This window comes from Pinus tabuliformis, chromosome X (genome assembly GCF_031772625.1).
Source record: "Pinus tabuliformis cultivar Carrire ecotype Pingquan chromosome X, CPIR1, whole genome shotgun sequence".
NCBI classification, from domain to species: Eukaryota; Viridiplantae; Streptophyta; class Pinopsida; order Pinales; family Pinaceae; genus Pinus; species Pinus tabuliformis.
The window spans coordinates 821,677,212-821,703,543 of record NC_142308.1 but is presented as its reverse complement, the minus strand read 5'-3'; positions in this window follow the sequence as shown (position 1 = coordinate 821,703,543).

The window sequence follows — 26,332 nt, the reverse complement described above, 5'->3', positions numbered from 1 at the left end:
AATAATTATTAATCAATCAGGCTGACATTATAAAAAAATAGATATCAAATTTCTTTCTAAACAACTATTAATAGCTCCATATTTGTCACAACTCTCTCTTCTCAAAATACAGGTCTCGTTGCCCTGATGATGGACTCACCTAGCTAGTCCGAAACGTTGGTTTCATAAATGGTTCACAGGTTTTTCCACTAGCATAACACTCTGCCAGCCTGTATGGAATCTCTCTTTAACACATATACATAGAGATTTACCCCTGGATCCCAAAACCAAGACTACTAGATTGATTTTTCATTATTTTCCTTCCAATGTTACAATACATATTTATACATGTTGAAGCATCCAATACCATGGACCGAAAACCATTGTATCTAAAGCCATGGATCGAAAACAGTCACGTCCAAAACCATGTGTGAAAACCATGCACAAAACCATAGGTAGGTTCGCCCAACCTAATATAGGGTCAAAAAAAAATTTCCCCATGGAGCTACACTGGACCCCATAGAGGGGGGCTACCCACCCCCCTCAAACCCCCTGGCCCCTCAACCCCCCCGATTAACCAAGGTAGCTAGTCATGGAAAGAATATAACACAACCCAACCTATGTCTTCCTAAGCTAATGAAATCATGTTTACTTGTGCTCATTATTTTTTTATACACTTTCTCTTCTATACTACACTGACAATATTCTAAATACACCATGGCTTCTGATATCTAGATCCTTCTCATATTTACTCTTGCACTCCTACAACCTAGACCTTTTTGTAGCTCCAAATCCTAGTTCAGCAAACCCTGAAACCCAAATTTTCACAAACATAAAATATATATATATATATATATAATATATATATATATATATATATATATATATATAGCCTAAAACACATTTGATTTAAAGTCATAACACTGATAAGAGACTTAGAGAGATCCTTCTCATGCTCAGTAGGGCTAGCTACTGATCTGAAGTGGTTTGAGGTTACCCTTCTCGATTTCATTTTCAGCCTAGGAAATTGTAAGGACTAACATTTTTGGCATCGTTGGCGGGGAACGACTGCTAAATCATTTAGAGGAAATATCTAAGTGCTTTCAAAGAATGGGTTCTATAGTTCATAGCTTCCAATACACAAAGATAGGCTGAATTCATAAATTTCATCAGTTTAGTGTTTGTACATTCTGGCTTCTAAAAGGCATACCAGGTCAAACCTTGACCGAAATCCACCCTTCATTGTTGAAGATCTGGAAAGACTGCTTAGAAAACTTAGATTACTAATCACTAAAAGTGCAGTTCGAAAAATTAAAAGAACAACCTCTCTTCCTAAAAATCTATTTTCCTTTGAGCAAATTCCTTTTGATGAGTAGATAGAATTATCTCTTTCCAAGTCAAAGTCTAAGTCTTGTATTTATAAAGTAACATTAGAGCCTTTAAAGTTTAAAACTCACTCTATTTCTTCAAAATCTTTGTCTGTTAAAACTGATCAGGAACTATGGTTGAATTTTGACAAGCTTCAAAGCCTTGTTGACCAACTCTAGACCACTACTGAAAAGGCCTTCATCCAGTATCAACTTGAATACCTAGCCACTACTTCATCTTTTGTTTTGCCTTCAAGCACATTTGTTACATCTCCCAAGATTTCAGTTTCATCATCTTTCATACCACCTCCATTTGTTCCATATTTGCATGTACAACCAATTGCAGTAACTGTGCCACCACCATTAGTATCATCATGCTTACCTACACAACCCATTGTAGTACCCCCACCACCTCCAATAGTCATGGCATGATTTTCACCCCTCATACTACCTGCTCAACTTTCTGCTTTGCCTCATAATTATGGTCAAAGACTCCCCTTGTTTGATGGAAGTGCAGAAATCACAACACAACATCATGTTGACAAATTGATAGATTTTATTGACCTATAAGACATTGATGATGATGATGCTAAAATGACAATGATAGCTCAAAGCTTTCCAAGGGATGTGAAGAAGTGGTTTCGCAGCCTAGCTGCTAATTCTGTAAATAACTCACAAAGGTTGATTGATTTGTTCCTAGCTCATTGGCAAGAGAAGAAAAATCCATTGAAGATATTGGCTGAGTATAACTTAATGAAAAGAAATGAAAATGAGACAGTTCAAGAATTTACAGCAAGATTTAATTTGGTATACAATTCTATTCTTGAGGATATGAATCCTCCACCTGGTCTAGAACTTCTCCATTATCCTGATGCTTTTGACTCAGACATGGCATATCAGCTCAGAGAGAGAGACCTTGCTACTCGTTAAGAAATGCAGAAAAATGTAGTGAGTGTTGAAGCCAATATGCTTATCAAGAAATCTAAATCAAAGCTTGAGAGGACTGAGAAGAAAGTTGTCTTTAAAGAATAACCTGCATCATCTTCTGATGTAAAGCTTGACAATTTGATAAAACCTATGGAGAGGATGATGGATTGAACATCCATAACTGATTGACTGATTTGAAATGGGGGTCTAACAACTTGTTATGCTTACAAGAACCTCCCACTCAAACCTTAAGAAATATATGATCTAGCTTATGTATGACATTTACGGAATTAAATACTTGAAACAGGTGTATGTTATTTGTTTTGATCTATTTAAGTGCTTTAAGTCCATTTTTTTTTGTTGGTATTAAACAAAAATACTAGTCATATAATGCAAAAAATAAACAACCACACATAACAAAAAATTTAATCTAGGAGTTCACCCGAATATCATGGGCTACGTCTCCTTGAACTTTTGTCATCTTGACTTGGCGCTTTGGGATTATGGTAAAGTTTCTTTTACAAGTTCCATACGTAACTCCAAAGGTTACTCAACTAAACCAAAGAACTTAGAATACCATCTATATCCATGTTGTGGGTGTCATCACTCTGCAAACATATCTAAGCTTCCTTAGACTTGATTCCTACAATCAGTGCTCTGGGCTACCCAAAGCTTCTAGATGGCACTAACTCCTTCAGAATTCTTCAAATGTCTCTGAAACTTCTTCTATGGTCTCCAGCACATATAAGACACCAATGATAGACTGATCATTTGATCATTTGTTACTTGAAACTTCCATGTAGCATCTCGACCTTTAGAAGTCTCGAAATCCTTTTGCAAATCCTTGTAATGGATTTAGAATTCTCAATACAATCAGGAATGACTGTTGGTTCACTGAGAACAAGTATTGGTAGCTCCTACAATTGCCTACAACCTCTGTTAGCTCCTGAGCTCCAACATCAATCTTCTTGGATGAAATTCTCCATGAAGATGACTTCCCCAACTTCTCTAGACTATCCCATCGGTTTCATAAGGCTCTAATTAGCCTAGCAAGCATCGTGTTCCACTCTCGCTTCTTCTCTGCTTCTCCTATGTTTCCTGTCAAAAACTGCCCTTGGAGTGCTTTTATGCAATATCCTCTAGGGATACTCCACGAATATTGGCGAACCGCGCTTATCTTCAGCTAAACTTAGCATATCCTCCTAAGTTTATCCACTCCACTAATCGTCGAAGGTAACTGTTACCATAACCATTGGGTGCATACATGAGGGATAAGACCTTATCGCGTGCATATCTGGTGGTCATGGTTAATCCTTCAACCGTGGTATTGATAAGTGGAGAGTGGTATCTCATGCACCTAAAAGGCTGTAACCAGTATTTTCCAAATTGACGCGATTAACCTGAGTGGATGACACGTAGCATGGGAAAACCACTTTTCTCATGTGCTTTTAGAGTATTAACCTTCGTGCATGAATCTACAAGATATTTCGTGGCAACCGTTATATTGAGTGGAATACATCAACGATTGAGATCGTCTGGGCTAGTTGTGAGTGGACGAAACGATATTCGTTAGATCTAGAGAGGTCAATTCAATGACGCAGATTGAAGCGCTTTATAAAACAAACCTCCATCCGATAAAAAATAAGTATGCACTGCATCCATGGTGTTATAGCCTAAATCTACCTCAGGCTGAGAAAGGCAGGTCTAGGGTAACATCAAACCATGCCTAACCTGGTAAATAGCCCTACCAGGTCGGGAGAGGGCTCTCTCCTTGTAAATATCAAGAAAATATGGCAAATAATTCTAGATATGACTTATGTAAATACTAATTTTAGGCTAGGTATATGCTCAGAGGAATTTGATTGGTTTTGATGTTTGGTTGCTAGATCAGATGAGGAAGCTAGCTTTGGGTCCGGGAAATCAACTCAGATTTGTAGAGGTTCCTGTGGGGTGAGGTAGACAAGTGTTTTAGCACTTTGAAATGAATGTAATGGTGGGTCTAAATACTGGTGAGGAGTTGGAGAGGGCATGCAAATGTCATGAGTCCTCTTCAAATAGTAGAAAACATTTAAAACTAAATAAACCCCAAGGTAGAGCACTAACACACCAATGGATTCCACCCTTTGCACTTGATCCATTTAGTTATGCAGAAACAGAGAGATGATGACACATATAAACATAATATAAATTTAATAACAGAGAAGAAAACAATGCTAATTCACATTACCACAAGAATCCCACAAAACACTGCAAAACCCTAGTTTATTTCCTTGCCAAATTGTAGCAGTGATGTATAATAGTGGTCAATGCATCCACAAGAGTCCAACCTTGACAAATGACTAAGAAAGTACAAGATATGGGAATCAAACCACCTATGCTAGCCATCAGGGGTTGAATCCATGATTCAAGAAGCTATTTCAACAAGATCTAAACTAGGAACTGAAAAATAGGCAGTGGAACAGCTTGCCTCTAAAACTATGGAAACTGATTCATTCAGCTCAAAACCACATATAACTGATGTATCTACCTCCTTAAGTCATTTTTCATCGTTTTTACATCATAGTACATCCATTTACGTCATATTACATCATGAATCTTACCATGAGAGAAGAAAAAGTCAAACTGGTAGAAAAGTATGCGAAATTCTGAGTTTTTTGAGCAAAATTGGCGAAATTTTTCCTGATGCATAGCGCCATCTGCCTGATGCATAGCACCACCTGAAGGATGAGTTTGAAGGCCTTCCCCTTCACCAAATTAGCTCCAAGATGGCTTGTTGGGAAGCACTGTCTGTCTACTTTCTAGGAAAACTAGAATTTTTGGATGTGGAGTCCATTTTCCCCTTCAAAAGTCACGTCTCCCAAGACTACTTCCTATGGGTCCAAAAAGTGGTAGAGAGGGCATTTTTTAGGTGTTTTTTTCCCTTTAGGTGACCTAGATCTCCTTCAAATTTCATGAAACTTTATGGGTTTTAGTATTTTTCCATGAGGAATCCAAAAATGTAAGCCATTTGCCAAAATTACAGGCCAACTCAATGCGAAGAGCCAGTAGTGTTGCACATCAGAGGAAAATTCCCGTGTTTTGAAATTAAAATTTGTGAAATGACAACAATTTCTCAAACTTGCTTCAAATTTGGCAAGAGGCAAGCTTGCTAATTGATTTGCTAAGGCAAGGAGGCTTCAACCAAAATTTTAAGTTTATCTTGCTCCCTTTTGGCTTCTAAGGCTCTCTTTAACTTAGATTTTAGGCTTCTTATCCTTGTCTTGCAAATTTTGTTTCGGGCCAAATAGTGATAAGCCATGTGGCGCAACATGTTCTTATCCTTGTTAGCCTTATCAAGCAGCTTATCAAGGTGGATATTCACTCTTTCCAACGATGATTCTTGGTCAACTTCTATTTCTCATTCTAGTGATGTCACCTTGGTTTTGCTTCTTTTTGCCACTTGCCAATTTTCCTTAATGGTTTGCAGCTCCATGATTGCTTGTTTGTCCTTTAATTGCTTGTTCTCCTGCTTAAGGAAATTAATGATCCACTTAGCCCTCTCAAGGTCAAGTGATAAGGCTTGGATCTCAGCTTCTTTCTCTTTGATGACCACATCCTTGAGTCTTGAGCTTTGGGAGCCCAAATCAGTGTCATCTTCCTCAACCAAAACAAAATCCCTATTTTGGCCTTTAGAAGGCCCTTCATCATGCAATGGTTTCTTTCCTTTGTCCTGTACTTGTTCTGCTGAAGAAGAAGGCAAATCCCCTTTCACCCCAAGTGAAGATAGCATTTTCCTATGGTCCGGTGAAGATAATGAGACCCCTTCCGCCCCTGGTGGAGATAATACTTGTTTGGCAGCTGCAAAAAGTTTTCTTGTACCTTTTTCATAAGTTATAAACATAGGAATGTGAGCCTCTTCAGTTTTGATTTCATGCTCTTTTTGTTGCCTAGAAGGTCCACCTTCCTCTTGAGGATCTGAAAAAAATTGAGGCCTCTTGAAGATTTCATGGGAAATGAAGGTGTCCCATGGCACTCCTAATTGAGTAAGCTGATGCACAACAATAATCTTGATGACAACAAAGTGATAAATACTATTAAGCTGATGCGAGTATGGTTTTCTCTTTGCAATCACAATCATCCTCTCTATGTTTTGAAAATGAAATATGGAATACTCATCATTTTGACCCTGGTGAAATGCATAAGTAATCTGATATGATAGGCATAGAGTCTGGAGAACCTTCCCTCACATGTGAAGTATTTTATGATGAGTTTCATGAGTGGAACATACCGGTCCTCCAAGAACTTGAAAGGAAACACCCTGCTCAATTTACCATGATAATTGGCCTTAATGTATGCTTCATAATGTTGTTTACTGATATTTTGTCTTTTGTTCCACCTTTCCCGTACATCTAGCATTCTAGTTGCTTCTGCAATAATGGCTGGTGAAAGTATGAAATTGATGCCAGCAAGGTTTACCATATTTTTCTCCATGTTGATGACAAATTTCCTTGCCAATTCATGATGATACTTAACCCTCTCAACCATCTCAAAAAACTCAAAGAAATATTGGTATCTGAAACAAGTGGTTGCAAGGGGGCAAGCAAGGAGTTCAACAATTCTAATAGGTTACTCTCTGATAATTTTCCCACCCTTGTGAGGTCTCCTAGGCTATACATTCCTTTCTCTTGAACTTTCACTTAGTGTCTCCTCTTTATAGCTTGACTCACTGTTTATTGCCATGGTGTTTGGTGCTTGTCTTAGGGAAGGGATGTAATGATGATATGGTGAAAAATGGTAATGAGGGAGGACAAGAGTGATGAGTATGAAGAGATTTTACTAATGGAAAATGGAGTTTGGGAATGAAGGGATTAGTTTCAAGAAACTAGGGCTTAGTGAGGGATTTATGGTTTGGTGAAGGGAATGAGTTCTTTTAGGGGAGTGAGATATGGAAAATGGGATAAATGGAGTGATTTAGGAAAATGGAAGAGGGAAAAGGGTTTAATGATGTTTTTTTTGGGATTATGGAGTGAAAATTGCACAATGGAAAGGAGAATAAGGAAGAAAAGCTAGGGTTTAACTTTCAACATGCAAAACTCATGAATAACACAAGTATGAGATCAAATTCAGCTCTAGGGCAATGATAACTTACTTTTAGAATAGCAATGCAACATTTTTGAGGGTTTTTGAATGACTTGGAATGATCTAGCAAGTTCTGGACTAATGCTTAGCGCACTGGGCCCAATGCGCAGTGCCCTCCTGATGCACAACACCCATGCAAATTAACACTGGAATAAAGTCACTAATGTGTAGCGCCAATATAATGCACAACGCACTACCTCTGATGTGTAGCGCCAGACAAGTTTACTTGAAAAACAGGGTTTTTGACCTCCAAAGCTCAATCTTCCTCCAAATCGAGATTTTTTGCTCTCCAACGGTATTTTGCACAATAAAATGATAAATGGCACCAATTTCACTTTATATATGGATGGATTAAATTTTTTTACTTATTCAAACCCACTTTTCTATTGTCCAAGTCAATTTTGGTCATTAGCTCTATTTTTCATTGAAATCAAATTTTCTTGGTCACTTGGTAAACTAATGCATTGATGCTTTTGCTTTTGTCTGCAGTGGCTGGAGTTGGAAAGGTGAGCAAGGGTAGTAGTTGGAACTTATTACATATAGAAAAAATTTCAAATTACATAAATTTTGTACATAAAAATAAAAAACTCTGTTTTCACCTAAAAACATAGTTTTGAGGTAAAAATCATTTATTGAGCATATTATTACTAAAATTTTGATCTGATGAACTTATAAGACCACCTCATGTGCCTGCTGACCTTCTATTTGGTTTTTGATGACCATGGTGACAAATCCTAGACCTAGTGAGCCCTAAAACCATAAAAATGATTTTGGTAAATGGAATGAAATAAAATAATAGTAAATGACCCGAACATGTGAAAACTGGATAGTAGGTAAATGCCATGAGGGAAAATGACAGTGAACCACTACCATTAGTTGATCCATGACCTAATGGAATGCAGCTGATGGGATGGGACACCTAACATGCATGCAAAAAGAGAAATTTGATCACTGATGGATGGATGAAGATACCGACACTAACACATGTTTTGTTAAGAAACAACATTTGGTGGGGGTGGTAGAGCACTATCTTGTCTTGCAGGAGGTCACGGGTTCAACTCCGTCGGACCCCAACATATTTTACATAACCATTCCATGGCCATGTAGCAGCCTTTGAGCTTGCCACTTGTTGGCACTTGATTTGTCCTTAAGGTCCTGGATCAATATCTGATCACTCCTCCCCATTAGGAATCTTTTGGACCCCAAAAGACTAATTTATTGATCTGTACAATAGATGAGACTAACAACACCCTCTTCTTTCAGCCTCCATACACTTGCCTTGCATTGCTGGTGCCGTTGAACCAGAAATCGAAGGTAGTCAACACTAGCCTTCCTAGATGCGCTTGTCCTCCTATCAAGAACTGTCTTCCTTGAACTCATTTAGAATTTGTACCAATGAAATTATGTTTTACTGACATCTTGTCAAAAACAACATAATTTGATGACATAAACTCTTGCTCCATCAAAGAAACAAATTTCACATCATGTGAATCATCATCATGTCACATTTCAGTACTTTCATTTACAAATGATCGACTAAATAACAAGCCGACAAAAACATGCCTTTTTCAAACAACTGACTCTTCAAGTCAAGCATGTACAAAAAGAACTTGACAATTCTTTTTCAAAGTAGAAAGAATTCCACCTTTTGTGAAACACTTCATCATTATCTCCCTTTTCCAATCTTGGAGACAAAATCAACTTTTCTAAGTCGACATGACATTGCATGCATGTTTAAACAAAGCAATCGACCATCAAGTCAATTACACATACATGTTCAAATACAAGGAAATCATCAACATCCCCGTGTTCGTACATACCATTCTCATGTATGTATTCTATTCTTCAACTTTCTCTTAAGCACAATCATAAGTAAAAGATCCTCAGTCATATGTCCATGTACTTACAAAGCTGAAATGAATATAATTTTGATGCATTAAAGCGAGTCTGATACTCAACTTTTTCATTCACCTTTTTGGTAAAACCCTACAACTTGCATTCCATTGGCAAAGAAATGCATCAAATCAAAATACATGTAGCCTTGATTGGATAAGAGCTCTAACCATTTCTTACCAATCCACATCAAAGGTGCTTCCTTTAACTACACATCAACATCAACATCCTGAAACACATAAATTATGGAAACTTTCTTTCCATTCTTGCCATTCTCTTCCTCCACTTTCTTCAAATTTGGTGGAAGCAATGTTGGATTCAAAGTCCAACACTTTTCAGCAATATGTCCTTGCTTATGGAAATAAGTTCAACACATGTGCATCCTCTTTACAACATGATTTTCCTTGTCCAATGAACCTTTGGCTTCTCGCCTCCTTTTCTTCAAAAGTTTCTTGTATGTGGCCATTTTCTTCCAACATCTAGAAACACTATGGTTAACCAAAACAAAAAAGGAACATGCAATTTTTTTCCAATGCTTATGTGGACATTATCATGCTTTACATAATCAAAAGAAATATGATTGAATTCAGATTTATACCTTTTTCCTTCACCTTTATTTCCTTCATGAGGGGGTGAATCGAATGAGGAAGTGGCTCCCTTTGGAACACCATCAATCTCTTCAATGATTTGAGAGCTTTCACAACTCTCTTTTTCAAATGCATGCTTATGAACACCTTCTTCTTGCAAAGTATGTTTCAAACTATTGCATTCCCCATGAATACAATCTTTACAAACTTGAGGTAGAGAACCTGAAATGAAACTCCTTCTAGTAACTGTTTCAATTGCCTTCATGGCTGCTTTGGAACTTTTTCCATAAGATTGTCCATAGCCAAGACCCAACATTACCCATGAATACAATCTTTACAAACTTGAGGTAGAGAACCTGAAATGAAACTCCTTCTAGGAACTGTTTCAATTGCCTTCATGGCTGCTTTGGAACTTTTTCCATAAGATTGTCCATAGCCAAGACCCAAATACTTAGGCCTTTCCTCAACTATTATTGGCTCAATAATGCCCTATGCATGTTTTCCCAATCCTTTTCCTTCATAGCCCATTTTTTACATCAAATTGGACCCTATGCCTCTTGTATGTTTTTCAAAAGAACTACTATAAACATTCTTATAGGAAATTGAAGACAAACTAGGATTTTCTTACCTCTTCTTCAAGCTGATACTTGACTAAGGGTTCTTTGGCAAAAAGGAGTTGTGTCTCCATCTCACGCATCCTTTCTAGGTTCATATTTACAATATGAAGTTGGATCTCCATTTCCTGTAATTTGTCAGAAAGCAACTACTTCTCTTCCTTCATGGAATTCAGCTGCTCTTGAAGTTTGGTGCTCTTCCTTTCATCTTCATACATTTCTTTCACCATATCCATCATGATGAACAAGTCTCACCTTATGTATTCATCAAAGAATCTTATGAAGGATGAGGATTTTGAATACTGACTTGTACAAGTTGTCATTATCAAAATGAACAAAAGTACTTCAACCAAATTCACAAAGCTTATTCAAGCAACCTTTTGCCTTGAGGTCCTTTGGGTAAAGATAATTCCTTCAACCCTTCTTCCTTCTTGTCCTATCCTAGACTTAGCTATCAGTAGCTTTCTCTTCACCTTTTCAAACTCAAATAATTAGTCATCTTACAAACAATCAGATAGTCAAATCATTTGTACTGTTTAAACACCTTCAAGTCAACCAAGCAACTTATTGCTTTGTTAATCAAGAAACCTTTCTCTGTCAATCAAGCATCTTGCTATGATACCACTTGATCTAAAATTTGGGTTTAACAGCTTTTTATGCTTACAAGAACCTCCCACTCAAAGCTTAACAAATATATGATCTAGCTTATTTATGACATTTGCGGAATTAAATACTTGAAACAGGTGTATGTTGTTTGTTTTTAATTGTTTAAGTGCTTTAAGTCCATTTGTTTCTACTGATATTAAACACATATACCAGTCATATAATGCAGCAAATAAACAACCACACATAACAAAAAATTTAATCTAGGAGTTCACCTCAATATCGTGGGCTACGTCTCCTTGAGCTTTTGTCATCTTGACTTGGTGCTTTGGGATTATGGTAAAATTTATTTTACAAGTTCCAGACTTAATTCCAAAGGTTACTAAAATAAAAAAATGGGCTTAGAATACCATCTATATCTCTGTCATGGTTGTCATCACTCTGCAAACAGATCTAATCTTCCTTAGACTTCATTCCTTCAATCAGTGCTCTGAGCTACCCTGAGCTTCTAGATGGTACTAACTCCTTCAGAATTCTTCAATTGTCTCTGAAACTTCTTCTACTATCTCCAGCACATACCAAACACCAACAAAGATCATTTGATCATTTGATGCCTAAAACTTCCCTGTATAATCTCAACCTTTAAAAGTCTCCAAAGACTTCTACAAATCCCTGCAATGGATTGAGAATGCGCATTATAGTCAAGAATGATTGTTAGTTCCTTGAGAACAAGTATTGGTAGCTCCTACAACTACCTCCAACATCTGGTGGCTCTTGAGCTCCAACATCAATCTTCCTGGATGATATTCTCCATGAAGATGAATTCCCCAGCTTCTTTGGACTATCCCATCAGCTTCTGAAGACTCTAATTAGCCTAGCGAGCCTCTTGTTCCACTCTCGCTACTTCTCTTCTTCTCCTCTGTTTCCTGTCGAAAACTGCTCTTGGAGTGCTTTTAAGCAATATCCTCCAGGGATACTCCACCAATATTGGCTAACAACACTTATATTCACCTAAAAATAGCATATCCGCTTGATTTTATCCACTCCGCCAGGCTGACTGTTGGAGGTAACTATTACCATAACCATTGGGCGCGTACATGAGGGATAAGACCTTATCGCACGTATATCTGTCTATCATGGTTAATCCTTCAACTGTGGTATTGATAATGGAGAGCAGTATCTCGCATGCCAAAAAGGTTGTAACCGATATTTTCCAAATTCACGTGATTAACCCGAGCAGCCAACACGTAGCACGGGAAAACCACTTTTCTCATGTGCTTTCAGAGTATTAATCGTCGTGCATGAATCTTCACAAGATTGTGCGACAACCGTTAGATTGAGCAAACTACTTTAATGGTTGAGATCGTCAAGGCTAGTTGTGAGCAGACGATGTGATATCTGTTGGATCTGGAAAGGTGAGATCAAAAGCATGGATTGAAGCACTTTATAAAATAAACCTCCATCTGATACAAAAAAAATATACATCGCATCCATTGTTTGTTAAGAAACAACATTTGACAGAGGTGGTAGAGAGTTGTCCTGTCTTGTGGGAGGTCACAGGTTTGACCCTGTCGGACCCCAACATATTTTACATAACCATTCTAGGGCCATGTGGCGGCCTCCGAGCTTATCACGTGTCGGTACCTGATTAACCATTCCACAACCATGTGGCAGCCTCCGAGCTTATCACGTTTTGGAACCTAATTGGTCCTTAAGGTCTTGGATCAATATCTGATCAGTGAAAAGTAGAACCTTCAGTGCAGAATCCTAACTTTCATGTACAACAATAATAGTAGTTCAAAAATCGACAAAAAGAGTAGCAAAACCAAGATCCTCAAGGTCAGGTAAGAGCTCTATTTCAGCAAAATTATACTGAAGGCTAGGATGAAGATGAAGAAGGGATTATTGAAGTGATTCACTTCATTCAAGAAGATGAGTTGCCTACTTTCCTAACAGAAGAAGATTAGTTCTCTGAAGATTCTCTCATACTGAGTGATCAACAACTTGTGCTAGAAAGTGACGATCTGTGGGTTGTTCAAACTGAAGAATACTAAAGAGGATATCAGAATGCCATTAGTCATCTCCAAAATGCAGTACAACTTGAGAAATAGAAATCTACATGTTACCTTGACTCAGAAAAGAGAAAAATGTACAAAAGGACACACCAAGCAAGGAACCAAATCCTATAGGTCAGAATAAAGAAAAGGAAATTGTCATACTGAACTGGGACAAAACAAATGAAGGCTCTACCAGCAATGTGAGGAAGGAAAAAGAATTTCAAACTGAAAGTCACATGAAAGAATCTCAAACTAAAGGACACATAGAAGAGAAGGACATCACTGCATAGGAGGTAGAAAAGAAACCTAACCTTTTTAGTCTAGAAAATGAAATTTCTAAATTGAAGGTTTCTATTCCCCTCACTGAATTAGTGAAGAATGACAAATATAAATTTCAGATTGCAAAAATGCTTAAGGTTGACCAGATGTTAGATACAGTTAATGTAGCTAATGATGAACCAACCATCCTTTTTGGTCCAACCTTAGAAGGTACTCCTGAAGATAGTAAAATCCCCCCTTTTTATCTGAGTCTTAAGCTTCATGATTTTATCCTCCATAATGCCATGCTACATTCTGGTGCCTCACATAACCTTATGCCTAAAGTCATCATGGACAAAATAGGACTGAGTATCACCCGACTCTACCGTGATCTTTATTCCTTTGATTCCAGGAGAGTGAAATGCCTTGGAATTATTAAAGAGTTGGTATTATCCTTCAACCAAATCGTGGCCAAGAATGTGCTTATGGATGTAGTAGTTGTTGATATTCATGCTAGGTTTGGCATGTTGCTTTCAAGGTCTTGGGGGGAAAAACTAAAGGGCACTCTACAACTTGACTTTTCATATGCCACTATCCCTGTTTTTGGTTAGCTTTGAAAAATTTATAGGGAAAATAAGATGAAATTCATGATCAGTGGTAAGGAGAAGCCAATCAATCATCCTATACATGTTGTCCATACTGATATTGATTCTTTCATTTTATTTAGAGATATGAATTATGTTGGTGATGAATGTCAAATAGTGGAAATTTCAGAAGTTCCTAAGGTTATGAGAAAGATGCATGAAGTGATTACAGTTGAAAGGAAAGAGGTGAATGAATAATGTTTGCAACCAACAAATTCTATTGAAGAGATTTAAAGAATAGTGTAGAAAACAGAGAGTCTTGAGACAACTAACAATCTTCCTAAGGAGAGAACAGTTCAGTCTTCAGAGATCCTTTTTCCAGATGAAGAAACTAGTCTTCGGACCATGGATTTCGATGGTGCATCGGGAAGATAAGGAGCTGGGATTAGTGTCTGGATACATGGTCCATCGCATCAGTCAAATAAAATTCCTCAAAATGTGAGAATGAGTTGTTACAGATTGGATTTTGAGTGTTCAAATAATGAGGCAGAGTATGAGGCATTGATTTCTGGCCTCAAAATTTTGAAGAAGTTGGGAGCAAAGAAGATTTATATTTATGGCGACTCAAAATTGGTAATAAAACAAGGTAAAGGGGAATACTGTAGGGCTGTAACAAGGGTCTCTTTCACCTCTAGTTATGCTACATTAATAAGTCAATCCGGGAATGCTTTGTTATTGCAAAGAGTAGCTCAATCCGAGGCTATTCATCAGAGTAATGCTTCGTAGTACAGTGTCTAGAAAATACAAGAGTAAATGGATGCTAAACTATAACTAATTTGCTTTTAAAAGAAAGGAACCACACCAAACGATTTATCAGTCAAGGGTGCGGAAGCAATAACCCATCCCTCTAGAAACTGATGAAGGAAAAATAGAGCATGGACCAAAGATCTGGGAGCTAAGCAGCGACTTTCTGACTCACTACAGCTTTAGACCTTCTCTCACACCAAAACAGTAAATGCAAGGAAATGGAACAGCAGAAAGTAAAATGGAACAACAAACGGAAAATGGTACAACAAATCTGAAATGGAACATCAGTAAATGGAACGGCAATAAATGGAACAACAACTCAGTAAACTAGATCTCGCGAGTTAGAACTGAACTCTCATTCTGCAATCAAATAACAATCTTCAAAAGCAATTCCAATGACCTTTATGAGGCGATATTCACAAATGAATTATGGAACAACATTTATCATATATACACAACACACTTATTATAGCAATCTGATGTTTCCAGAGAATATGACTCTGCTTCCAGATAGAATAATATTACTTTCGGGTTCCCACGAATAAGAGTTCAAATGAATCCAATAGCAATATTTAATATGAAAGCTCTGAAACAGAAACAGTTGGCTTAAATAGTGAACATGCAATCAACTCTGAAGAGATTCATTTACACGATACAGAGTTACTTACATAAATCTCCCGAATGAAACCATTAATGAATTAGTCGTAACAGAGCATGGAACAGCATATGACAAACACGTCAGATTACCAAACTATATAAGCAATCCACTCAGAAACCAAATTATAATGATACAAAAGCAAGTGTCCTTCGGAGTCGGGCCCTTAGCTTCCAAGGATACACCGCCTTAGATTACTCCAGATGCAGAGATGAAATAAAGCACCAAGTCTTTCGTATTAATGCATCAACAAAAGTACAGCAAAACAAGTCTTAACGAGACTCGATGATCAAAGTTCAAACTGAGACTTAAATTTACATATATGAAAAAGGTCTCCCGAGCTTAACACTGCTGCCCCTTTTTATAAGAGAAATGGCGGAGGTATCTAGGTAGAAAAAATAAGCAAGACAGCGATCCCTCATGATCAAAGATCCTGAGGGATTCGCCAAGCCGTTACTCCTTGATTTTCCTTTCCCTGCTTCGCCGAATCGATAATTCTTCTTTCTTTCCCAGGTCGTTCTGCTTCGATCCGCTTGATCTCGTTCGCATCTAGTTCCCTCCCAAAGGGACAACAGTTACTCTTCCTTTGTCTTTTCCTCTTAAACAATAATCCTTCGTTTTCACCCTTTCCTGCATGAAAAGATAACAATTATCAGTGATTACGTTTTCATACTAATTCTCACATATTCTACTAAAAATGCTTTATCTCTTTAAGTTCATTATGCAGAAAGGGTTACAATTGCTACCGAAAAGTCACTAAATTGTTTGTCAAAAACATATCTTTCCAGAGCTCCACATACCCCCCTGCTTACCCTGTTTCATGCCGTCATGAAAACATTATAGTTGATATGCAAAGCAGTAAGAGAGTAGGCCGGAGAGGGAATCTCGTGTGGAGACCTACAACCGTGATGAGCAACCAAATCATCAAAAAACTAATTTGTTTGACCTTCAGGAATTTCATACAAGGCCTGGTATCTGGGTGCAGGGTACCAAATGATTGGACTACGAAATCGATACCCTAACCAGGATGGCCCTGCTTGCAAAATTCGCTCGCCATAAAGGTTCAAACGGCTGGCTGCCAGCTCAAAATTTTCATATCTGAATGGTTCCCTGAGCTGGATGTTTGGGTTCGAAATCTGATATCGGAATTTTGCAGCATCGGTAGCAAGGTCTTTAATAGTCAGAAAATATTCCAAATTTTGTCTGATTAAATCCTCATGCATGGGTCCTAATGTCTCCATAACACCCGGGGTTCTCATAAGGTTCCTATGTGCTCTCCATAACCGTACTGGGTCTCTAGGCTCGGCTCTCACCCACAAGTCTAGGCTATTTTCCTGTCTCTGGAAAGTGGTATAAGCCCTGAGCCATTTTAGCTGATTAACCCCGAAGGAAACAAAGGCTTGCAATTGTATGTCCCCAACGAAAGGGCCAGGATTTAAATCAGTTTCCTGGTCTAGCACGAGGTTATGCAAGTAAAATTCACATAATAATCTTTGGACCTTAATTCCATAATGCTTGCAACAATCTATGAAATCATTAAGGGTATGGATTTGTATAGGGGCACCTGCCCTGACAGCTTTTATCTTTAATCGTAAATATCATTCAAGCAAAAATAAAGCATAGTTTTTAGTAGGGGCCCTACAGGCTAGAACGTCATTGTACAAGGAACACACAGTGTCCATCTGCCTAACAACAATATCTAATCGACGAGTTACCTTTGCAACCTTTTCCTGCTCTTTTTGCCAGCCTTCGAAGGCTTGGCTCTCGGACTGACTAATATTACGAAGTTGCTGCTGCAACTCTTCATATCTCTCCCGGGGGACTGTTTGTTCATTCAATCTTTCAGTTTCCTGTTGAGCTTCCTTCATCATTTTATGCAAGGTTCTTGTTTTTGGATCCTTTTTCCATAAGGCCATAGAGGCCGGGAGTTTTACCTGAACCTTTTTGCCATGCTGCTTAGAATTCAGAACCCGGATCACCCCTGAGGGCGGTGCCTCTGTTTGGATCTCCTTATTCTCCTTTTCTTTCTTGACATGAACAAAAGGTTGTTGTGGTTCCTCTGCTAATGGAACGACAGTCTGTTCTTCAGTAGCAATTGGAATAGCAGTTTGTCCCTCAGTGGCCATTGGAACAACAGTTTGTTCCTCAGCGTCATTTGGAACAGCTGCAGGTCTTCTAATTGGGTTTCGACCAACAGTGCGAGTGTAGGTCCCTCGACTTATTATTCGACAGGATTCTGCTATAGCGGTCCTCTTCCTCTTCTGTGTGGTCCTTTGTATCCTCAGACTAGCTTTCAGAATGCGAATTTTCTATCGGAGTCGGGCTATAGTGCTCAGTAGCCTCTGCTGTTTAGTCTTCAATTTCTTGATTTCCCTTGTCTCGGCAGAGGGTTTGGGCCTGCCCCTTAAATCTGCCCCTATGTCCAGCATTTCTTCTGGTGCTTCGGGAACAGATTGTTCCTGACTGGTATCCCTTATTTCTTCCTCATGAACGGGTGGATTTTCTTCTCCTTGGTTCTCTGCATGTGAATTCTCGGGTATCTCTTCCTCTGGTAGTCCATCGGGAGGACCTGCTGGGCTAGAGGGTTGGCCATATTCCCCCAAACTGGCCAGAATTGCGGCCAATTCTTCTTCGCCCACAGGGTCTCGCAGCGGGCTGCTTTCTGGCTGTATTACTTCCTCCTCCCGATTGTCTTGTTCAGTGACTGCCTTGGAGTGTTCAGCTTCAGAGTGCATTTCTCCTTCCTTTCCTCCTTCTCCGGCTTGTTCAGCCTCGTCCCCAGATTGTCCAGCATTTTCATCAGAAGGTATTTCTTCTGGTTCTGGAGGTTCGTCTGTAATCTCAATTGGTTGGCTGGTGTTCCGAATCTTTTCCAGCCTCCCTCGTATTCGAGCTAGCCGAATTGATTTCCTTGGTTTTTCTGGCTGTTCAGGTGTACAGGCAACAAGTTTTTCTGCTATCACTTCTCTGCGTTTTTCTGGTCGCTCCGGTGTATCTGAAGAATGCTTTCGTTTCGGAGCGACACGTTTTACAACTGCCACTTCTCTGCGTTTCTCTAATTGTTCTGGTGTGCTGGAGGAAGTTTTAGTTTTTGGGGGTGGTGCAACCAATCCCCCCTCAATCACTGCAATGAGCTCCTCCCAGCTGCTCTGCTGTTGAGTGAGACTATGGCTCACTATCAATCGAATCAATCCATGGTGGCTAACAACTGCATCTACGTGTTGGGCCATTTTTAGGCTTCGGGCCGCATCATGCAATAGCGAATTTAAAAATGCAGGCATATTTACAGAACATTTTTCTTTTAAAACAGCTAAGCGCTTAAGATGGCGAGGTCTTACCACGTCCTTCCTTCCTTCACAAGTAATGTAGCTCTGTACTACCTTTGGTATTTCATTCCAGGGTTCTCCTAACATAGCTGGCAGAACTCCCTTCCCTTTCACTGTCAAGCTTTGGCCTTCATCCTGAAAAATCTCTATAATCTTCTGCAGTCTTTCTTTCTTCAGTGTCCATACAGGTCCGGTGGCTGGTAGGCCTGAAACTTCTGCAATTACATCGTCAGTGACCAGTATCCATCTTTATCTTACTGTGGAGTAGTCTTCCTGCAGGTTTTGCAGAAATTCCAACGCCACTGTCTCGTTTGGTTCTTGTAGGCGATTGAAATAATTCAGCCATCCAGCCTTTTCCAGGATCTCCCGAGCAGCAGCAGAGGCTGTCAATTCCTAGGGCTCGCTTCGGACTGCCTTACCTCCCATGGTTCTACTAAGAATTATTAATGGAACAACAACTGTCTGAGCTATTTTGGGATGCAGAGAAGGTGATCGTCGCGAAAAAACAGAGCATGCAGCAAAAATGGATTGCGGATGGCAACTTTGCGTAAAATAGAACTATCATACCGTTAAACCATGCCATTCCTTCGTACACTATCTACCCCGAATGGTGTGGTGACACGTACCCCGTGGAGTAATGAGATCACCTTCCCCCCCCACGATGTGATAGGCTGCCCCAGCCGTCAAATAGAGGAGCAGCAGCCATCGCGTTACCAGTCATAAAGAACAACATATAAAATTACGCCATGTTTTGGATAGACAACTAAATACCGAAATCGAGGCAAAAAGGTGGATCACGTTTTACATAAGAGCTTTCATAATATGATGCGAGGCCGGGGGATGGGACGTCTATCACTCGTACGAAGTCCCGAGGGGTCATTGTCAGTTCCTTTGCCATGATTGGTAGTAATGAGTATTCATGCGATATGTTAATTGGGGAATAAAATATGAATTATTCATAGAATAGAAGAAATAAAGAGGTATTAATATTATCCCTGTTGGTGTAACGATTTATGACTTCGATACCATTAACAGAGCTCTGCTGCCAACAGGTGTTCATAACCTTGACAGAGTTGTTTATTTCGCCCCCGGAACCATGATCCTGTATGTGTATAAAAATATTTAGTCAAAATACAGGTCATTATGCTGGCTTGGTAACCAGGTAGCCATAATGCCATTCACCAGGAAGGCGCGAAACGTGGGCAGGCCGGCTCGTGATGAGACCCCCTGTTCCAAGGTCTGCTTAGTTAGTGTACCTTTGGACCATATCCCTGGTATGGTGGCCATGCTGGGAATGCCACTTCACTTCCAACCTGATGATCATGGTAGGATGGCTCTTGATGAGACCCCCTATCCTGCATTTGACAATAAATCACATTCGTCATCATTTTTCTTTTTTTTTCTTTTGTTTTTTTTCAGTACTTTTTCTTATATATTTACACATAAGGGTGGTTCAGCACTCCTTAAGAGTGGGAATGGTGGAAGAAGTCTTATCATCCCAATAGGAAAATATAAATCCTCTATTCTTATTCTTATGTAATAATCATTTTTTTTTTTTAAGGAAATCGCCATGATAAAGATAACCAACCAGGGCAATGGGAATAAGTCAATGACAATGGGGATGAGAAGTAAGTATGTCCCCCCTCTCGTCCTCTTATCAATACTAGGCTCTATAAAGATAATGATTTTATGATATCCTGACTTCGGCATGTTGTAATTGATGTTCATTGCATAAGTGTATAGCTGTATCTTAAAGACTGGAGAGACAATGGGTAAAAAAGCATCCTCAATTATGAATCATCACTGAAACAAAGATATGACTATGGTGTTCCTTTTGAAAGAGAAGGATCCATGCAAACAAATAGTTGGGATGCCGTTCTCCTAAGATCATGAGTGTTGTCTAAAAAAATTGTCAACTGCTGTTCCTTTTGGAAAGGAACAGCAAAAACTCGCAAATGATGTCCCTTTTCGAAAAGGAACAGTAAAAACTCACCACTGCTGTTCCTTTGAAAAGGAACAACAAAACTCAAAACGTTGTTCCTTTAAAAAGGAACAGCAAAACTCAAAACGCTGTTCCTTTAAAAAGGAACAGCAAAACTCAAAACAACAAAACTCGAAATGTTGTTCCTTTTTTGAAAAAGGAACAGCGAAAACACAAACTGCTGTTCCTTTTGAAAAAGGAACAGCAAAAACTCGAAGTGCTGTTCCTTTTGGAAAAGGAACAGCAAAAATTCGGAATGTTGTTCCTTTTTGGAAAAAGGAACAGCAAAAACTCGAACTGCTGTTCCTTTTGGAAAAAGGAATAGCAAAAACACGAAATGCTGTTCCTTTTGAAAAAGGAACAGCGAAAACACGAAATGCTGTTCCTTTTGAAAAAGGAACAGCAAAAACACGAAATGTTGTTCCTTTTGAAAAAGGAACAGCAAAAACATGAAATGCTGTTCCTTTTGAAAAAGGAACAGCAAAAACACAATAATGCAAAAAAAAAAAAAAAAAAAACACGGAAACAAGCAACTGTTGTTCCTTTTGAAAAAGGAACGGCAAAACTTCGCAACTGCTGTTCCTTTTGAAAAGGAACAACAAAAATCCACACCTGTTGTTCCTTTTGGAAAAAAAAGGAACAACAAAGACACAAAAGAAAACCGCTGCTGTTCCTTCTGAAAAAGGAACAGCAAAAACTCAAAAATGTTGTTCCATTTGAAAAAAAAGGAACAACAAAAACATACTGACTGTAAAGAGCAATCTTTAAGAAAGAAAGATCAAAGAAATATTAAAAAACGTATATACAAGAACTTATGTACAAGTCAAAAGAATGAGTTCCTTACTGAATTGTAGGTGTGGAAGATTTTACTTCCTCTCCTAAAATTTTCATGTCAGTATCTTGACGTAGCTGATCACAGAAGGATTCCCGAGTGAGTGGCCTGCGATAGAGACGAAATCAATGGCCATTTACCTTGAATGCATATCCAGAACCATCGATTGTAATGAGAGTAAGGGTTCCATTATCATGTACTTTCTGGATTTCATATGGCCCCAGCCATCGAGTCTGCAGTTTCCCCGGGAAATCCTGAAACCGAGATTCATATAACAGAGCCCAGTCCCATTCGTGAAAGACTTTGTTCTTGATAAGTGCATCATGCCATTTAGCTCACTGCTATTGAATAAGTGTTGTATTCTGTAATGCAGAGAGCCTTATTTCGTCCAATTCATTAATCTGCTGTAGTCGATTGATTTGTGCCTCACTTAAATCTAGGCCAACTTCCTGTGCAGTTCGTAGGGTTTGGATTTTGAATTCTATGGGGAAAATAGGTTGTTTCCCAAACACTAATTGATAGGGTGAATAACCAGTGGTACTTCTCCAGGTGGTTCTATAGGCCCAGAGTGCTTCAGATAGTCGGGCGTCCCAATCACGCCTGTGTGACGCAATGGTTTTTGTTAAAATTGATTCTATTACCTTATTGCTACTTTCTACTTGCCCATTCGCCTGTGGGTGATATGGGGTAGTAATTTTGTGCTGGACGTGATAGTTGTTAAGTGTTGCAGCTAATTTGTTTTCGGCAAATTGAGGTCCTCCATCTGTAATTATTTCTCTCGGAAGGCGATATCGTACAAACAAATGAAATAGAAATTGAACTACCGAATCTTCTGTAGCTCTAGGTAACGCTTCCGCTTCAACCCATTTAGTAACATATTCTGTGGCTACCAAGATATATGTTCTCTGATTTGATGATGGGTTGATGGGTCCAACGAAGTCAAGAGCCCACCGTTCAAATGGTTCAATAACCAATTGTGGCCTCAGAGGCATCTCGTCTGCTTGACCAGGTCGTCCTGCTCGCTGGCAGCTGTCACAGGCTTGAACGAATTTTTTCGCATCCTTAAAAATTGTAGGCCAGTAGTATCCTGTCTGCAGTACCTTATGTGCTGTTCTTTTTTCTGCAAAGTGTCCCCCACATGGTCCGTCATGACAGGCTTTTAAGATGTCAAAAATTTCATCTTCTCGAATACATCTCCTGATTTGCATGTCTGCCCCTGTGTGGAACAAATAGCCCCCAATCCATGAAAATCGAGTGCTCTTCTGAACAATCTGCTTACGTTCATTAGGGGTTAAGTGCTTTGGTAGTTTACCTGCTGCAAGGTAATTAGCAACATCAGCATACCAGGGTGTTTGAGCAGCAATAGCAAACAGGTGTTCATCCGGAAATTGGTCTTCTACTGCTGCTGCTTCAATTGGTTTTGGTATCCGTGAGAGAAAATCAGCTACATGGTTCTCCTTGCCGGGTCTATCTTTGATTGTGATATCAAATTCCTGAAATAAGATCAACCATCTTGTTACTCTGGCATTTGTAACAGGCTTATTTTCTAAATATTTAATAGCAGAATGATCTGTATATAAAACAACGGGATAGCCTATGATATAATGTCTAAATTTATTGACAACATGTATTACAGCAAGGAATTCTTTTTCGGTGACAGTGTAATTTAATTCAGCAGGGGTTAAATTTTTGCTGATATAATAAATAGCATAAGGTTTTTTATCCTCCTCCTGTCCAAGGACTGCACCGATTGCTGTGTCTGAGGCATCAGATGAGATTTGGAATGGTAAATTCCAGTTTGGTCCTCGAAGGACTGGAGCTATTGATACGAGTTTCTTTAAATCCTGGAAAGCACGGTCACATTTTTTTGTCCACAAGAAATCAACATTACCCGTTAGTGCATATAGAGGTGCAGCAATGTGTGAATAATGTTCTATAAATCGTCTGTAATACCCAGAAAATCCAAGAAAGCTGCGTACCTCCGTCTGAGTAGTGGGGGTGGGAATAAGCAAAAGAATCTGAATTTTAGCCGGATCTACCTGAATGCCAGCTGCTGAGACGTAGTGCCCTAGAATAAGCCCTTCTGTCATCATCATATAACACTTTTAGTGGCTTAAACAAAGCCTAGTAGCAATGCAGCGCTGTAGGACTTTTTCTAGAGTGTCTAGAGCTGGGTCAAAATCATCTCCATATGGTGTAAAGTCATCCATGTAGACTTCAAGCCCATCATTTATTAAGTCTTCAAAGATGCTAAGAATGGCCCTTTGGAATGTTGCAGGGGCATTACATAGGCCAAAGGGTAGAACTCTATAAGCGAACGTTCCCCAAGGACAAGTAAAGGTAGTTTTGTCCTGGTCTTCAGGGGCAATCTGAATCTGATTGTATCCACTGAAGCCATCTAGGAAAGAAAAGAATTTCTTTCCTGCTAACGTGTCCAGTACTTGGTCTATGAATGGGAGGGGAAAATGGTCTTTTTGTGTGGCTTTGTTTAGCTCTCTATAATCCACACAAATCCTCCATTTCCCATTCTCCTTGGGTACAACCACAAGTAGAGAAACCCACTTACTATCAGAAATAGGATAAATAAAATTAACATCTAAAAGCTTCTGAAGTTTTGCTTTCACAACATCTTTTAGATGGGGGTTGAGTCTTCTTTGCGGTTGACAGACAGGTCTTGCATCTTTTTCTATGTAAATATGGTGGGTGCACAATTGGGGATCAATCCCTTCCATATCAGGATAGTCCCATGCAAATGCTTCTTGATATTTTCGTAACAAATGGATGAGTTTAATTTCTTGGTCCGGTGTAAGGTTGGCATTAATGTTTAGTGTTTTTCCTGGTTCAATTTCCACTACTTTACTATTAGCAACAGAAGTCACAAGTATCGTTTGGTCATGTGTATCTTTCAAGGGGTCTTCTTCCAGTTCGTTCTCGAATGCAGCTTCTATCATAAAACACTGTGCATGAGGTCTAGATTCCGTTTGACTAACGAAGTTGTTGATGGCATCATCTTCTGTTTGATCTTTAAAGTCTAGAGCCTTCTATATAGTCAATGGTGATCTCATATTGTCAGTAAGGTATGATACAGGGTGCTGGTTAGTTTTTATCATTGCAAGACTTGGCTGTGCTGGAGGATATAGGACTAGATTTTTGATATTTGGTCCTTTGGTTATTGTCATATTCCCCTGCCGACAACCAATGTACGCATCGGCAGTGGCCAGCCAGGGTCTACCTAAAATTAGAGGGTGTCCATCCAGTCGGGTTTTTGGATTAATTACCAGGAAGTCAGTCGGGTATTCCTAAGAATCTACAGAGACCATGACATCGTATAGAGTTCCTTCTGGTCGCACTACAGATCGGTCAACCAATTCTAACAAAGTAGAAGTGGGTTCTACCGATGTAATCCCAAGCTTTTGGCACATAGAAGTTGTCAAAATATTAATTGCAGCTCCTAAATCAACTAAAGCATTAGTCAGAGTCTGTCCATAGATTTGAACGGTTACTATTGGGTTTCCTGGATCTTCATATTTAATGGGTATTCCTGATAACAAGTCAGATAAAGTACCGACTACTTGGACTCTTGGGTTAGTGGTTGGATTCCTCCTTGATTTCTTTATGCACAATTCTTTTATAGTTTTTGCGTATGTAGGGATGTCTTGAATGGCTTGGAGGAATGGAATTCTTATGTACAGATTTTGTAACTCCCCCAGAATGTCAAAGTCTGGTCGCTGTACAAGTCATGGTAAGACTAATCGTTCTGGGAAGGGAGGAGCGGGTTCATTTATTTGATGATGAGTCTGCTCCTTATTTACGTTCTCTTGTTGTAACGGTTGTTCTATTGGTAACTGATCTTCAATGTGAATTGTTTTATCTCCCTCTATTTCTATTATTCGTCCAGATCTTAACTGAAGATCATTGCACTCCCTCAGTTCAGGTCCGATTTCTGCTGATTCTATGATTTGGAGAGACTGCACCGGCCTATTATTAGGATTAGGATTAGGTTGGGCTGGGAGTTGCGGTCTTAGATTAGACTGGGGATTTTTTTGCAAAGCTGGCAGAGTCGGTTGAGGGAGTGGAATAGTTCCTGTTGGCTGATATGGCGATCATGGCCAATTTGTTTGCTAGGGTGAACTTTGTGAAGTAGGGGGGGTCCATTGCGGAGGGTATGAGTTATTTTGCCAATATGGTGGAGTGTAAGGAAAATTTGGCCAACCAAATTGGCTTAGCTGATTCATCCATGGATTTGGAGAAGGAAATGGTTGTGATGACCAGTTCGGAAATGGGGTTTGAGATTGATTTTGCCACATACTATATTGTGGAGGCTGAAAAGAAGAAGTCGGGTCTAGAAACATACCTGATTGCCTTGGTTGCCATTGGCGACGCTGGTTAACAAAGTATGCTGATTCTGGTTCTTCTTCTGCTTCCTTATATACTGCTTTCAATCCAGGAAGTGAGGGGCAACTTTCGGTAAGGTGATCTTTTGTACAGATGGCACATGTTTGAACTGTATCCGGCGGACATTCCTTGTGGCTATGCTTTCTTCTACATCGAGGGCAGAAGATCGCCAAATTCTGTTCTACCTCAATCTGCTTCTGTTTAGCCTGCACAATATCAAGTTGTGTAGTTAATGTCCCCAGAATATCAGTTTTAAAATTTTCTAATAAATTGCCAAGTTCTACACGTGTTACTCCTTCTGTTGGTGCTTTGTTATCTCTGACAAACCGATCATATTCTGCTGGTTTTA